Raw genomic sequence first — 16,787 nt, 5'->3', positions numbered from 1 at the left:
AACGGAAGCACATGGGAGCACGAATATGGTAGAATCTCGATGAATGGGTTGCCTTGATAACCTTATCAGGTTTAAGTGTGAACAAAGAATTAAGATAAGAACTTGAACCTTTAAAGTGAACCTCAACTATAGTTGATGGTGTTAGCGAAACACTCCGTGAAAAAGGAGTTTTGAGATATGACATTGTTTCGAGGGTTGACGAAAGATCGAGGAATGAAAAGTTGACATGGGAAGAATTGCTCTCGCTTACTTTCTTATAGTGATCGAAATTTTGAGGGCAAGATTTATGTTAAGGTGGGTGGGATGAAAAATCCAGAAAAATGATAAATAATTAATTAATAAATTAATTATGAATAAAAGAGGTTAAGAATTTAAAATTTATAATTTGAAAAAATAAAATATTTAAAATACGTATTGAAACACTAATCTTAAAGGTTTTGCCCTGAAATTAGACCAATGGGCTAAAACGGTTGAACCAGACCCATGTTTAGTCGAAGCCCACACATGTATAAACTTATGACTTAGCCATTTCAATTTATTGATGTCTCTTTTAATAATTCTATGACAAAAAATAATTTATATTAAATTAGAAAAAATTTATTTTTCAATATTGTAATTATTATCATAATAATAAATTTTTAAATTTAATAAAAAATCTTATTGTATTAACTCTTTAATTAAATAATATATATAATAACAATAATAAATTATCTAACACATAATAAATTGAATTATAATCATACTACTTATTCCCAACAAAAAGTTACATGGTTATTTGCTTTATGATGAAACATTCAAGAATGAATGCATAAATATTTTTGAGAATTAATTTTTCTTTTCACTAACAATCAACTATAAAAAAATTCTCCTCTTTTTATTGATCTACTATTTTGTTGGTTAATTATAGATTTTGTTAATTTTATTATTTTAACAATGATAAAGATTACATATTCCAAAAAAAAAATAATTATTATGATCTAAATTAATTAAGTTAAATTTTAGATAGTAAGATAAAGAAAAGAGAGTCAACATTAGTTATTTTTTATTATTATTAATTTTTTTTAATTCTCATTATTTAAAAAATTCAGGATTTAAGATTTAGATTGAATACTAAAATAAACAATGACGAATGGCTAACAATTAACGTTAAAATTGTGGTAGTGTTAATAATGATATTAGAAGAAAGAAGAAAGCTGTGAGAGATGAGATTATAAATATAAGGGTAAAAAATTTATTTTAATAAATTGGTTAAATTTAATTATGTTGTTATTAAAACCGAATGGGACTAATCGGTTCGAATAGAAGTACAGATCGGACCTGTAATTAGATCGTCCAGACTCAGTCAGTTTGTATGAAATCCGTGAACCGATAGGTCTTATTGTGGTCCATGACTCCGTAGATCTTCTGTGGTCTAACGATATTGTGGTCTAATCCAAAATATGAAGGTAGTGATTCAAACCACCTCCACTTGCAACATGCCTTGCCACCAAGCTTATTGTGACTTTAATATATTATGTGATAATAATAATAATTATTATTATATATAGTGATAATATATAGGAGTTTCATTCAATAAATTATATCAATTTAATTTAATTTTATCATTCATTTTCAAATTAATTATATTTTTATTAAATATTTACAAATTAATAAAATAAAAAAATCTTTACTCATCACAATATATATTTTTTAATAAATACGTATAGTATATAATAATATAATAGATATAAATTAATTAATGAATTATTGAAATATAAAAATAATAATTATTATAGTATAAAAATAAAATTTAAAAAATATTTATTATACAAATAATAAAAAATTATATAATTATCTAATTATAGTTGGGTCAATTAATTTAACCTGTAATCTATCAATTCAATTATTAATTAAATAATTTTAATAATTTGACTAATTTAATTATTCTAATAACTATTGATAGAATGTTGATTTTCGATGAGATAGCATTATAAAACGGAGAGTATGTATTAGGGAAGGAAAATGTTGTCTTGTACTTCAGGGTGGCACTATAATGCAACCTTATTCATTGAAGCTCTGTTTCAATTCATTATCTAGCCGATACAGCAAAATGCAAAGAACCACAATATAACTTTGTCCTATACGATAACAAGGTAGGAATCCTTTTAGAGACAAGAGAGCAATCCAAACGACAATCAAGTTCATTGTTTCTTATCTCATTCAACGCATTATTATGCATTGTCGTACAATCCAAGCAAAGCGTTCTCTTTAGTCTCTATCTCTTTAACATGAATTCATCACCATCACATATCTTTATGCCAGATTTCTCAGATCGTTACGCTTCAATATTACCCTTTAGCATTACCAATTTGAAATCGCAAGATCTTTTGATACACAATAATACATTGGTATGCAATTTTCTAAGTCTATTTTAGGTGCAAGATCTTTTGGAAATGTTTTCGCCAACATGATTGATATCTAATAAAATATAACGATTGTTTATATCCTGACCCAAACAAATAAGAGTCAGACCTAATAAATACAAAAGACCCACCGATAAAGGTAGACCTCGTTACACACCCGACTTTTTTGAAGAGGTCGGACAGGAACATATAGGTCCAACTCTACTTGAATTAACAAGTAACTGCCTTTTTAAACCTCTCTAACCGGTTCTACCTCCTCTAGAAGGTAGATCCCAACAAACTCTCAAGATAAAGGGAATGCTTATCTATCAAAAATGATAGAACTACTCCAACAAAAGTGGTTATCTCTTTTACTATAAATACACTGACATCACCCAGGTATAACCCACGTTCTAATCTACTAAAAACCTGCCTAAAGCCCTTGCTAACTTAAGCATCGGAGTTTCTTTCAGGTAGCACCCCACACCTCCTCACAAGAAACTCGGACAGGCGGCACCTCGACATATCAAGTCGGACGCTGCAACACAAAGGGATCTGAACCTCACGTTCAGGCCCAAATCAACGTTTCAGGTAACCCTCGGAATATTGACGGCGTTGCCGGGGACCTAGAATTCACCCTCTGACCAATGGCAGACCACGAGCTCAGATATGGCTATACGGCATCTGAGTTTGAACCAGAAGACCAGCCAAAAGACCAAACCCTCTTGCTTCCTCCTTCGCCACCACATCATGGCCCCCACGGGAAAGGGACCTATGAAAATCCTCAAACAAGGAGGATTCAGTCCGAGGTCTACCATCCCAAGGCGGAGGATCCACCTCTTGCAACCGAGATCCTGGATCTCGTCCATGGTCAAGAGGATTGGTTGCAACAGCTCGAACACGAGGTTGAACGACAGTGTAAAGTAGAACGGGAGTTGCGAAAGGAAGTAAGGCGACGAAAGGAATTAGAAGACAAGTTACAAAAACAAGAAGCTGACATAAAAATAAGGACTACTCGGACGGAGCGTGATGAAAGTTTCTTAGGAGGACGGGATCTGAAGAGAAAACTTTTGTGTGGTCTAGAATTCAGAATAAATTCCCGTTGCAAGTATAGTTTCTAAACCAACAAAAGTCCTTTCTTACAAACGTTTTGGTTGTCACAAGTAACAAACCCCTAAATAAATTGATAACCGAAGTATTTAAACATCGGGTCGTCTTCTCAAGGAATTGCAGGGAGGTATGTTCTTATTATTGGTTATGAAGATTGTAAATTGGGGTTTTAAAGATGAGGAACAAGTAATTTAAATGGCAGGTAAAATAAATAAATGACTGTAAAATAAACTTTTGGCAAGGTATGAGAAATTGGAAGTCCTATCCTAGTTATCCTTATCAATGATGATGAAAATTGAATCTTAATTCCACTTAGTTAACCTTTGCTAGTGCAAGGGAAGGTCAAGTGACTAATTAGTTTGATCTTCAAATCCTAGTTAATTCCTAGAAAAAGATTGGGATTATAAAAGTTCAAGCTAATTAGCAAAGATAGCGATTATCAATCACGTTGAGTCTAATAACTCCTGAGTTACTGATTTCTTAACCAAGACCAAAAGGAGAAAAGTAAATCTACCGGAATAAAAAATGTCTTCAGATTGGAAGCAACAGTAACAGAAATAAAGGGGAGCAATAATAAGCTGAAATACCTCAAATAACATTCATTCAAAGCAGTCAAATCTAACATGGAAAAGTTCATAAGCCAAATAGGCAACATAAGTAATACAAGCATCAAAATATCTGAAAGTAAAAGAGAAATAAAAAGTAAAAGGAATATTGAACCTGTGATGGAGAAGAAAAACTGGAAGTTGAAATAATAATAAATCCTAATTTCTAAAAATCCTAATCCTAAATCCTAAGAGAGAAGAGAGAACCTCCCTCACTAAAAACTACATCTAAAACCTAAAATTGAATTATGAAAGGCATGATTATGAATGGATACATTCCCCCACTTTATAGCCTCTAATCTGTGCTTTCTGGGCCAAAAACTGGGTCAGAAACAACCCAGAAATTGCTAATTTCAAAATCTGGTACGTACAGGTCACGGGAAAGTGACGCGGAAGCGTCGTCCATGCGTTTGCGTGGAATGAGATTTGCAGATGCAACGCATCCGCGTGGAGCGCGCGTTCGCGTTGCCTATCTGTATGGGCACTATGAAGAATTATATATTAAATCGAAGCCCCGGACGTTAGCTTTCCAACGCAAGTGAAACCGCATCATTTGGACCTCTGTAGCTCAAGTTATGATCATTTTAGTGCGAGAGGGTCAGGCTGACAGCTTTGCAGTTCCTTCAACTTCTTGTATTCCTTCCACTTTTGCATGCTTCCTTTCCATCCTCTGAGCCATTCATGCCCTGTAATCCCTGAAATCACTTAACACACATATCACGGCATCTAATGGTAATAAGAGAGGATTAATATTAGCAAATATAAGGCCAAAGAAGCATGTTTTCAATCATAGCACAAAATCAAGAAGGAGAACGTAAACTCATGCAATTAGTATGAATAAGTGTACGAAAGATTGATAAAATCCACTCAATTTAGCACAATATAAACCCTAAATTAGTGGTTTATCAGCCTCCCCACACTTAAACATTAGCATGTCCTCATGCTAAGCTCAAGATAACTAAAAGAGTGAAGAGGAATGATAGAATATATGAAATGCAACCTATCTATATGAATGCAACTACATGCAAAGATGTTTCTACCTACTTGGTTAAAAGTAAATAAGTTCTCCAAAAAATAATTCAAATTCCACTAATTCAAATCATACAGTGAAAACAAGTAAACTTGTAAGAAGATAGCTCATGAAAGCAGGGAACATAGAATCAAGCATTGAACCCTCACTGGTAGTGTATGTCTCACTCTAGTCTCTCTAGTGTATAGGGTAATCACTCTATTCTTCTCTAATCATGCTTTCTAAACTTTGTTCTTCATCTAACCAATCAACAAATATTTAATGTACCAATGCAAACATCATGAGGTCTTTTCAAGGTTGTAATGGGGCTAAGGTAAAGGTGAGGATATATATATAAGGCTAAGTGAGCTAACAAAGTGAATCCTTGATTAGTCTAAGATCTCACCTAACATACACACTTTATATAATTAAAAATGCTTTATCTAGCTACCCAAATTTTTTCCACTTTTGTATTACACGCTCATGTATCAAACTTGTTTTTGAGTTTTATCCCATGTGCATTGATTCTTTTTATTTTGCATTTGGGGTAATATATTTTTTTATATTTTTTTTTGTATCCCCTTATTTAATTACTTAATAAATTTTTTTATTTTTTTTTATTTTTTATTTTTATTTTTATTTTTTTATTTTCTTATCAATGCACATGGTAATTTAATTATTTGATTTCACATGAGCATGCTTCCCAAATTTCAAATAACTTATTCAATTCAATTCCCTACTTTTTTCTATCATCCCATGTTCCCATAAAATTCCCCACACTTAAATTATACACAATATCTATCTTAAGCTAACCAAGAATTCAACTTGGGATTTTTATTTTGTTTTTCTGCTTAAGGCTAGTAATGCGGTTATAAAACAAGAGGGGAGTAAAAAGCTCAAGGTGGCTAACAAGGGTGACATAAAAGGGTAGGCTTTATTTGGGATAAGTGAGTTAATAATCAAATATGGCCTCAATCATATGCAAGCATGTACATACACTAAATAATGGACATATAGAATGGAACAAAGCAACGATTGCAATCATAGAGAAGATAACACACAAGAATAGAAATATATGGTTAAATAATGTAACCATGTAAATGAGCTCAAATCTCACAGGTTGTGTATTCTTTGGCTCAAAAATCATGTTCCAAATACAACTTCAAACAAATTTAACACATAGAAAATTTTAATTTTTAATTTAAATTAGTGAAATGCTATAAAAAAAAGTTTCTTGAAAAAGAAATTATTACTTCAACCAAGTGGTAAAATATGCATAAAATCAAACAAACATGCAAATACAACAACTATTTTAACAAAGAAAAATTAAACATTGGTGTTGAGATAGGAAGGTACTAACCCACGGAGATCGGTATCGACCTCTTCACACTTAAAGATTGCACCGTCCTCGGTGCATGCTGAGATGTGCAGGTAGACGGGTGGTTCCAATTGATGCTTTTCTTCAAGGATTGTGCAGATAGACTTGTTTGTCTTCCCTTTTAGAAGTTTCTTCCTTTTTTTCGTCTTTGGTGGCCAGCCTGAAAGAAGAGAAAAAAAAAAGGAAGAAACAGTAGAAGTACATGGCAAAGCAAGAGTGCAAAATTTTGTAACAATGGGGAAGAGAGTGTGGGTAGGGAGAGATAATATAAATTTATGTCAATATAAAAGTAATATAGGTATAAAAGATTGGCATTGATTTAAATAATATTACCTAACCAGAATAAAACAAGTTACTAAGCACCCAGAATAAATCAAGCGAAGATGCAACAGTTAAATAAGAAAATTTTAATACCAAAGGAAAAATAATGATTTGATGATTGGGATTCTTGACGGTTTAGAATTTCACTAATGAAATCTTGTTGTAAAGTATAGTTTCTAAACCAACAATAATCCTTTCATACAAAAGATTGTTTGTCACTAAAACAAACCCCTAAATTTATAAACCGAAGTATTGAACCTCGGGTCGTTCTCCCTAGGAATTACAATAAAGTGTCTTGTTATTGGTTATGAATTATTTTTGGGTTTTTGATAAGAGGCATGAAAGATAAATGGCAAGAAAGTAAACTAATGGCTAAAAAGGGTCTTGGCAAGGGTTGGTGGTCAAGGATCTCTATCCTAATCACTAACCACAATATGAGAATTGGCAAGGATTAATCTCATTAAATCATCCTCTAACTAGTAGTAAAGGAAAGTCAAATGAGCTATATCAATCCTAGTCCATAAGTCCTAACTCTCCACTAATTCAATTAGTGAGAACTAGAGTAAATGGCTCCCAATCATCAATTACTTGGACATTAGTAACTCAAGAGTTCCTAAGTTACCTTTCCAAGCCAAGAACATAAAATTCTACTCTAAAATCCAACCAAGCATTTCATCAAACACTTGGAAGGCATAAAAGGAAAGCATAGTAAAATTGCAAGAAAAGTAAATCTACACTACTCAATTGCAAGGAATTAAACAACAACAAATCAAATGAACACAATTATTATGAATTACCTCTAATTGAATTGAAAGAGAATAGGAGGAACAAAAGTAGATCTACAACAAAGTATAAGAACAACATAAAAGAAATTACAACAAAAGAATAGAGGAAGATGAATGTAACAACAAAGAATTGAAAGGTAAAAGTAGAAGAAAGCAAAGATTAAAACCTAGATCTAAGAACTAATCCTAATCCTAATCCTAGAGAGAAGTGAGAGCTTCTCTCTCTAGAAACTAACTCTAACTACTAAACTATGACTAATGAGTATCTTGATTCCTCTTCAATCCTTGGCTTAAATAGCATCAGAAATGAGTTGGATTGGGCCCACAAGGCTTCTAAAATCGCTGGCCACGTGTTGCATTAAGTGGGTCATGTGCCACCATCGGCATGTCCGCGTACCGTGCGCGTGTGCACCCCTATGCGCGATGCAACTATGGCAAATCTTATATCGTTTCGAAGCCCCGGATGTTAGCTTTTCAACCCAACTAGAACCACATCATTTGGACCTCTGTAGATTAAGTTATGGTCGTTTAAGTGCGAAGAGGTCGGCTTGACAGCTTTCCGGTTCTTTCATTTCTTCATGAGTTCTCCAACTTTTCATGCTTTCTTTCTTCATTCCCTTGATCCAATCTTTGCCTCCTAAACCTTAAATCACTTAAAAAACATATCAAGGCATCTAATGGAATCAAGGTGAATTAGATTTAGCTGTTTTAAGACCTAAAAAACATGTTTTCACTCTTAAGCACAATTAAAGGAGAAGTTATAAAACCATGCTAATTCATTGGGTAAATGTGAGAAAAGGTCTACAAAATACTCTAAATTCAATACAAGATAAACCGTCAAATTGGGGTTTATCAACCTCCCCACACTTAAACCTTAGCATGTCCTCATGCTAAACCAAAAATGGAATAAGGGATATGACACTTATTCAAGGCAAAGTAACTATATGCATGCAACTAAATGCAAAATGATTCTACCTACTTGCTTAAAAATAAATCAATCTCCAAGACATGCACAAGTAGGGCTTAAGATCATATAACGATTCATGAGTCCTACCAATTGAAGTATAAACATGAAGTTTACATAGACTTGCAAGAAGAACGCTCGTGAAAGCTGGGAATTAAGGAATTGAGCATCGAACCCTCACCGGAAGTGTTTGCACTCTAGTCGCTCGGTGTTTGGGGTTGATTCACTCAATTCTCCCCTAATCATGCTTTCCAAGATTTGTTTTTCATCTAACAATCAACAATTATTCAATGCACGCATACAATTATCATGAGGTCTTTTCTTTAGGTTGTAATGGGGCTAGGGTTAAGGTAGGATGCATATTTGGTCAAGTAAGCTTGAAGTTTGAATCTTTGATAGGCTTAGACTTCCCACCTAACCTATGACATCCTATACAATTAAGTTCTAACCTAACTACCCATTCTTCACTTTTCCACATACTCATGCATTCTCTTTTCATTTCACAACACATATGCATTGACTTTTATTTGAGCTTTACTTTGGGGCATTTTATCCCCTTTTTTATTTCTTTTTTTTTCTTCTTTTTCTTTCTTTTTCTATATTTTTTTCTTTGCCATATTGTTTTTTTTTTCTTTTTCTTTTCTTTTTCTCATTTTTTTTATATACAAGAGCATCAATGCATAAGGTTTTACATTTGATCAATACATAAGTATGTACCCAATTCCCAATATTTACACTAATAATACAAAACTACCCTTTTATTCACCCAATGTCCCAAGGTTCCCACACTTGAATGATACTCACACACACTAGCCTAAGCCAATCAAAGATCCAAATTAAGGACATTTATTATTTTTTGCTTTAAGGCTTGTAATGTGCTAAATTAAGAACAAAGTGGGTTAATCGTAGGCTCAAAATTGGTTACAATGGAGAGTAAAAGGTAGGCTATTTGGGTAAGTGAGCTAATGAAATGATGGCCTCAATCATATAAATGCATGAATACACAAAATAATGGACATAAAGAATCAAACAAATCAAGGATTACAATCATAGAAAGAGAATAATACACACAAGAATGGAAAATAAGTGGTTATAAGATGTAACCACATAATTAGGCTCAAAACTCACATGCTTGTGTTCTTAGCTCAAAAACCATGTTCCAAAATAAATTTATTCAAGCAAGTTCAACAAAATCTTTTTCAAATTGGTAGGTTACCCTAAAACGGTTTCTTGGGAAAGAAATCATCACCCTAACCAAGTAGTCCTAACAAAAAAATAAGTGGTAAAAATATGTACAAATTCTAACTAACATGCAACCTATCATGCAATGCAATAACTAATCTAACAAAGAAAACTAAGAATTGGTGTTGGACAAGGAAATTGTTACCCACGGAGATCGGTCAGACGACCTCCCCACACTTGAAGATTGCACCGTCCTCGGTGCATGCAAAGGAGAGCAAGGTGGATGGGTTGCTACAATTGATGAGTGATGAGCGGATAATTTATACACTTTTTGGCATTGTTTTTAGTATGTTTTAGTTAGTTTTTATTATATTTTTATTAGTTTTTAGTTAAAATTCACTTTTCTGGACTTTACTATGAGTTTGTGTGTTTTTCTGTGATTTCAGGTATTTTCTGGCTGAAATTGAGGGACTTGAGCAAAAATCTGATTCAGAGACTGAAAAGAACTGCAGATGCTGTTGGATTCTGACCTCCCTGCACTCGAAGTAGATTTTCTGGATCTACAGAAGCCCAATTGGCGCGCTCTCAAAGGAGTTGGAAAGTAGACATTCTGGGCTTTCCAGAAATGTATAATAGTCCATACTTTGCCCAAGATTTGATGGCCCAAACCGGCGTTCCAAATCAGCTCAAAACTGCCCGGTGTTAAACGCCGGAACTGGCACAAGAATGGGAGTTAAACGCCCAAACTGGCACAAAAGCTGGCGTTTAACTCCAAGAAAAGTCTCTACACATGAAAGCTTCAATGCTCAGCCCAAGCACACACCAAGTGGGCCCGGAAGTGGATTTTTATTTCATTTACTCATTTCTGTAAACCCTAGGCTACAAGTTCTCTACAAATAGGACCTTTTGCTATTGTATTTTCATCTTTAGATCTTTGAATCTTTTGATCACGTTTTGGGGGCTGGCCATTCGGCCATGCCTGAACCTTGTTCTTATGTATTTTCAACGGTGGAGTTTCTACACACCATAGATTAAGGTGTGGAGCTCTGCTGTACCTCGAGTATTAATGCAATTACTATTGTTTTTCTATTCAATTCAGCTTGTTCTAATTCTAAGATATTCATTCGCACCCAAGAACATGATGAATGTGATGATTATGTGACGCTCATCATCATTCTCACTTATGAACGCGTGCCTGACAACCACTCCCGTTCTACAAGCAAACAAGGCTTGAATGTTTATCTCTTGGATTCCTTAATCGGAATCTTCGTGGTATAAGCTAGAATTGATGGCGGCATTCAAGAGAATCTGGAAGGTCTAAACCTTGTCTGTGGTATTCTGAGTAGGATTCAATGATTGAATGACTGTGACGAGCTTCAAACTCCTGAAGGCTTGGCGTTAGTGACAGACGCAAAAGAATCAATGGATTCTATTCCAACCTGATTGAGAACCGACAGATGATTAGCCGTGCCGTGACAGGGTGCGTTGAACATTTTCACTGAGAGGACGGGACTGTAGCCACTAACAACGGTGATGCCCAACATACAGCTTGCCATGGAAAGGAGTAAGAAGCATTGGATGAAGACAGTAGGAAAGCAGAGAGACGGAAGGGACAAAGCATCTCCATACGCTTATCTGAAACTGCCACCAATGAATTACATAAGTATCTCTATCTTTATCTTTATGTTTTATTCATATATCATCCATAACCATTTGAATCTGCCTGACTGAGATTTACAAGGTGACTGATGAGCGGATAATTTATACGCTTTTTGGCATTGTTTTTAGGTAGTTTTTAGCAAGTTCAAGCTACTTTTAGGGATGTTTTCCTTAGTTTTTATGTTAAATTCACATTTCTGGACTTTACTATGAGTTTGTGTGTTTTTCTATGATTTCAGGTAAATTCTGACTGAAATTGAGGGATTTGAGCAAAACTCTGAAAAAGGCTGACAAAAGGACTGCTGATGCTGTTGGATTCTGACCTCCCTGCACTCGAAATGGATTTTCTGGAGCTACAGAACTCCAAATGGCGCGCTCTCAACGGCGTTGGAAAGTAGACATCCAGGGCTTTCCAGCAATATATAATAGTCCATACTTTATTCGAAGAATGACGACGTAACTTGGCGTTGAACGCCAAGTACATGCTGCTGTCTGGAGTTAAACGCCAGAAAAACGTCATGATCCGGAGTTGAACGCCCAAAACACGTCATAACTCGAAGTTCAACTCCAAGAAAAGCCTCAGCTCGTGGATTGATCAAGCTCAGCCCAAACACACACCAAGTGGGCCCCGGAAGTGGATTTATGCATCAATTACTTACTCATGTAAACCCTAGTAGCTAGTCTAGTATATATAGGACATTTATCTATTGTATTAGGCATCTTTTGACCACTTTAATCTCTTTATTCATTCGGTCACTTGATCATGGAGAGGGCTGGCCATTCGGCCATGCCTGAACCTCTTTCACTTATGTATTTTCAACGGTGGAGTTTCTGCACACCATAGATTAAGGGTGTGGAGCTCTGCTGTACCTCAAGTATTAATGAAGTTCTATTTTCTTTTATTCAAATCTCTCTTATTCTTATTCCAAGATATTCATTCGTACCCAAGAACATGATGAATGTGATGAGTAAATAACCCTCATTATCATTCTCACTGATGAACGCGCGTGATTGACAACCACTTAAGTTCTACATGCAACCGAGCTTGAATGTATATCTCTTAGATTCCCCAACAGAATCTTCGTGGTATAAGCTAGATAGATGGCGGCATTTATGAGGATCCGAAAAGTCTCACCTTGTCTGTGGTATTCCGAGTAGGATCCTGGGAATCCGGAAAGTCTAACCTTGTCTGTGGTATTCCGAGTAGGATTCCGGTAATGAATGACTGTGATGTGCTTCAAACTTGCAAGTGCTGGGCGTTAGTGACAGACGCAAAAGAATCAAGGGATTCTATTCCAGTAGGCGCGGGAACCAACCAGTGATTAGCCGTACCGTGACAGAGTGCGTGAGCATTAGTTTTCACTGTGAGGATGGGATGTAGCCATTAACCATGGGTTATGCCTCCAGACTGATTAGCTGTGCGAGTGACAGCCGCATAGGATATTTTCCCGAGAGGATTGAAAGTAGCCACCGCTGATGGTGAACCCCTATACACAGCTTGCCATGGAAAGGAGTAAGAAGGATTGAGTAGAAGCAGTAGGAGAGCAGGCGTCCTTGAGCTCTACAGCATCTCTATCCGCTTATCTGAAATTCCCACCAATGAATCTGCATAAGTATTCTATCCCTTTTATTATGTATTTTCTTTTTATTTTATAAATTATTCTAATAATCACAATTACCCTTTAATCTCCCTAACTGAGATTTACAAGGTGACTATAGCTTGCTTCATACCAACAATCTCTGTGGATTCGACCCTTACTCACGTAAGGTTTATTACTTGGACGACCCAGTACACTTGCTGGTTAGTTGAACGGAGTTGTGAATTCAGCTGCTGCCCCTTAGAAGCCTTCATCTCAAAATAATTAGAACATGGATCACAATTTCGAGTATGGACAACTGACGGTTCATCTTGTTGCTCAGATTAGGTAATTTTCTTTTCAAAAATCTTTTTCAAAATTTTTCTTTTTATTTTTCGTTTTTCAAAACTATATTTTCGAAAAAAATATAATAAAAATACAAAAAAAAAGTCATAAAATCATAAAAATCAAAAATATTTTGTGTTTCTTGTTTGAATTGTGTGTTAATTTTTAAGTTTGGTGTCAATTGCATGCTTTTAAAATTTTTCTTGCATTTTTTCAAAAATCCCATGCAATCATAGTGTTCTTCATGATCTTCAAGTTGTTCTTGACAAGTCTTCTTGTTTGATCTTGATGATTTCTTGTTTTGTGTCTTTTCTTGTTTTTCATGTGCATCTTTGCATTCATATTTTTCATGCATTAAAGATTTCTAAGTTTGGTGTCTTGCATGTTTTCTTTGCATCAAAAATTTTTCAAAAATGTGTTCTTGATGTTCATCATGATCTTCAAAGTGTTCTTGGTGTTCATCTTGACATTCATAGCATTCTTGCATGCATCTTGTGTTTTGATCCAAAATTTTCATGTTTTGGGTCATTTTTGTGTTTTTCATTAAAAATTCAAAAATCAAAAAAATATCTTTTCCTTATTTCCCTCTAAAATTTCGAAATTTTGGATTGACTTGGTCAAAAATTTTCAAAATTAGTTGTTTCTTACAAGTCAAGTCAAAATTTCAATTTTAAAAATCTTATCTTTTCAAAATCTTTTTCAAAAATTATATCTTTTTCAATTTTTTATTATTTTCGAAAATTTTAAAAAATCTTTTTCAAAATCTTTTTCTTATCTTTATATCAAATTTTCGAAAATTCACTAATAATTAATGTGATTGATTCAAAAATTTGAAGTTTGTTACTTTCTTGTTAAGAAAGGTTCAATCTTTAAGTTCTAGAATCTTATCTTGTAGTTTCTTGTTAGTGAAGTAATTTCAAATTTTTAAATTAAATCTTTTTTATCTTTTATCTTATCTTTTTCAAAAATTCTATCTTTTTCAAAATTTGATTTTAAAATATCTTATCTAACTTCTTATCTTCTTATCTTTTTCAAAATTTGATTTCAAATCTTTTTCAATCAACTAACTATTTAACTTTTTGTTTGTTTTTTTTATCTTTTTCAAAACCAACTAACTACCTATCCCTCTCTAATTTTCGAAAAATTCTCCCTCTCTTTTTCAAAAAAATTCTTTTTGTTTTAAATTTTAATTTTAGTTATATTTTGTCTTTGATTTTCGAAAATTACTAACCTCTTTTTCAAAAATTATTTTCGAATTCTTCTCCCTTTCTTCTCTTCTTATATTTAATTAATTAATTACTAACACTTCTCTTCACCTCTCTTCATCTAAAAACCGAACCTCCTTCTTCATTCTTCTACCTCTTTCTTTTTCTACTAACATAAAGGGATCTCTATACTGTGACATAGAGGATTCCTCTTTCTTTTCTTGTTTTCTTCTCTTTCATATGAGCAGGAACAGGGATAAAGGCACTCTTGTTTAAATAGATCCAGAACCTGAAAGGACTCTGAAGAGAAAATTAAGAGAAGCTAAATTACAACAATCCAGAAGGGACCTTCTAGAAATTTTCGAACAAGAGAAAGAGATGGCAGCTGAAAATAATAATAATAATGCAAGGAGAATGCTTGGTGACTTCACTAAGCCAACGTCCAAGTTTGATGGAAGAAGCATCTCCATTCCTGCCATTGGAGCCAATAACTTTGAGCTTAAGCCTCAACTAGTTGCTTTAATGCAACAAAACTGCAAGTTTTATGGACTTCCATCTGAAGATCCTTATCAGTTTTTAACTGAATTCTTGCAGATCTGTGAGACTGTAAAGACGAATGGAGTTGATCCTGAAGTCTACAGACTCATGCTTTTCCCTTTTGCTGTAAGAGACAAAGCTAGAATCTGGTTGGATTCACAACCTAAGGATAGCCTGGACTCCTGGGATAAGCTGGTCACTGCCTTCTTGGATAAATTCTTTCCTCCTCAAAAGCTGAGCAAGCTGAGAGTGGATGTTCAAACCTTCAAACAAAAAGATGGTGAATCCCTCTATGAAGCTTGGGAAAGATACAAGCAGCTGACCAAGAGATGTCCATCTGACATATTCTCAGAATGGACCATATTAGATATATTCTATTATGGTCTCTCTGAATTTTCGAAAATGTCATTGGATCATTCTGCAGGTGGATCTATTCACCTGAAGAAAACGCCTGAAGAGGCTCAAGAACTCATTGACATGGTTGCAAACAACCAGTTCATGTACACATCTGAGAGGAATTCCGTGAATAATGGGGTACCTCAGAAGAAAGGAGTTCTTGAAATTGATGCTCTGAATGCCATATTGGCTCAGAACAAAGTGTTGACTCAACAGGTCAACATGATCTCTCAAAATCTGAATGGATTGCAACATGCATCCAGCAGTACTAGAGAGGCAGCTTCTGAAGAAGCTTATGACCCTGAGAACCCTGCCATGGCAGAGGTTAATTACATGGGTGAACCTTATGGAAACACCTATAACTCATCATGGAGAAATCATCCAAATTTCTCATGGAAGGATCAACAAAAACCTCAACAAGGTTTTAACAATGGTGGACGCAATAGGCTGAACAATAGTAAGCCATATCCATCATCTTCTCAGCAACAGACAGAGAACTCTGAACAAAACAATTCTAATTTAGCCAATATAGTTTCTGATCTGTCAAAGGCCACTTTCAGTTTCATGAATGAAACAAGATCCTCCATTAGAAATCTGGAGGCACAAGTGGGCCAGCTGAGTAAGAAAGTCATTGAAACTCCTCCCAGTATTCTCCCAAGCAATACAGAAGAAAATCCAAAAGGAGAGTGCAAGGCCATTGACATAGTCAATATGGCCGAATGCACAAAGGAGGAGGAGGACGAAAATCCTAGTGAGGAAGACCTCCTGGGACGTTCCTCAAGCAAGAAGGAGTTTCCTATTAAGGATCCTGAGGAATCTGAGGCTCATCCAGAGACCATAGAGATTCCTTTAAATCTCCTTCTGCCATTCATGAGCTCTGAAGAATATTCATCCTCTGAAGAGAATGAAGATGTGACTGGAGAGCAAGTTGCTCAATACTTGGGAGCTATCATGAAACTGAATGCCAAGCTGTTTGGTAATGAGACTTGGGAAAGTGAACCCCCCTTGCTCATTAGTGAACTAGATACTTGGATTCAGAGAACTCTACCTCAAAAGAAACAAGATCCTGGCAAGTTCTTAATACCTTGCACCATTGGCACCATGAGCTTTGAAAAAGCTCTATGTGATCTTGGGTCAGGGATAAATCTTATGCCACTCTCTGTAATGGAGAAGCTGGGGATCATTGAGGTACAACCTGCCTTGTTCTCATTACAATTGGCAGATAAGTCCATAAGACAAGCTTATGGAATAGTGGAAGACGTGCTAGTAAGGGTTGAAGGCCTTTACATCCCCACTGATTTCATAATCCTAGACACTAGGAAGGAAGATGATG

Source organism: Arachis stenosperma, chromosome 10 (assembly GCF_014773155.1).
Source record: "Arachis stenosperma cultivar V10309 chromosome 10, arast.V10309.gnm1.PFL2, whole genome shotgun sequence".
Taxonomy (NCBI): domain Eukaryota; kingdom Viridiplantae; phylum Streptophyta; class Magnoliopsida; order Fabales; family Fabaceae; genus Arachis; species Arachis stenosperma.
This window is presented reverse-complemented; position numbering follows the sequence as displayed.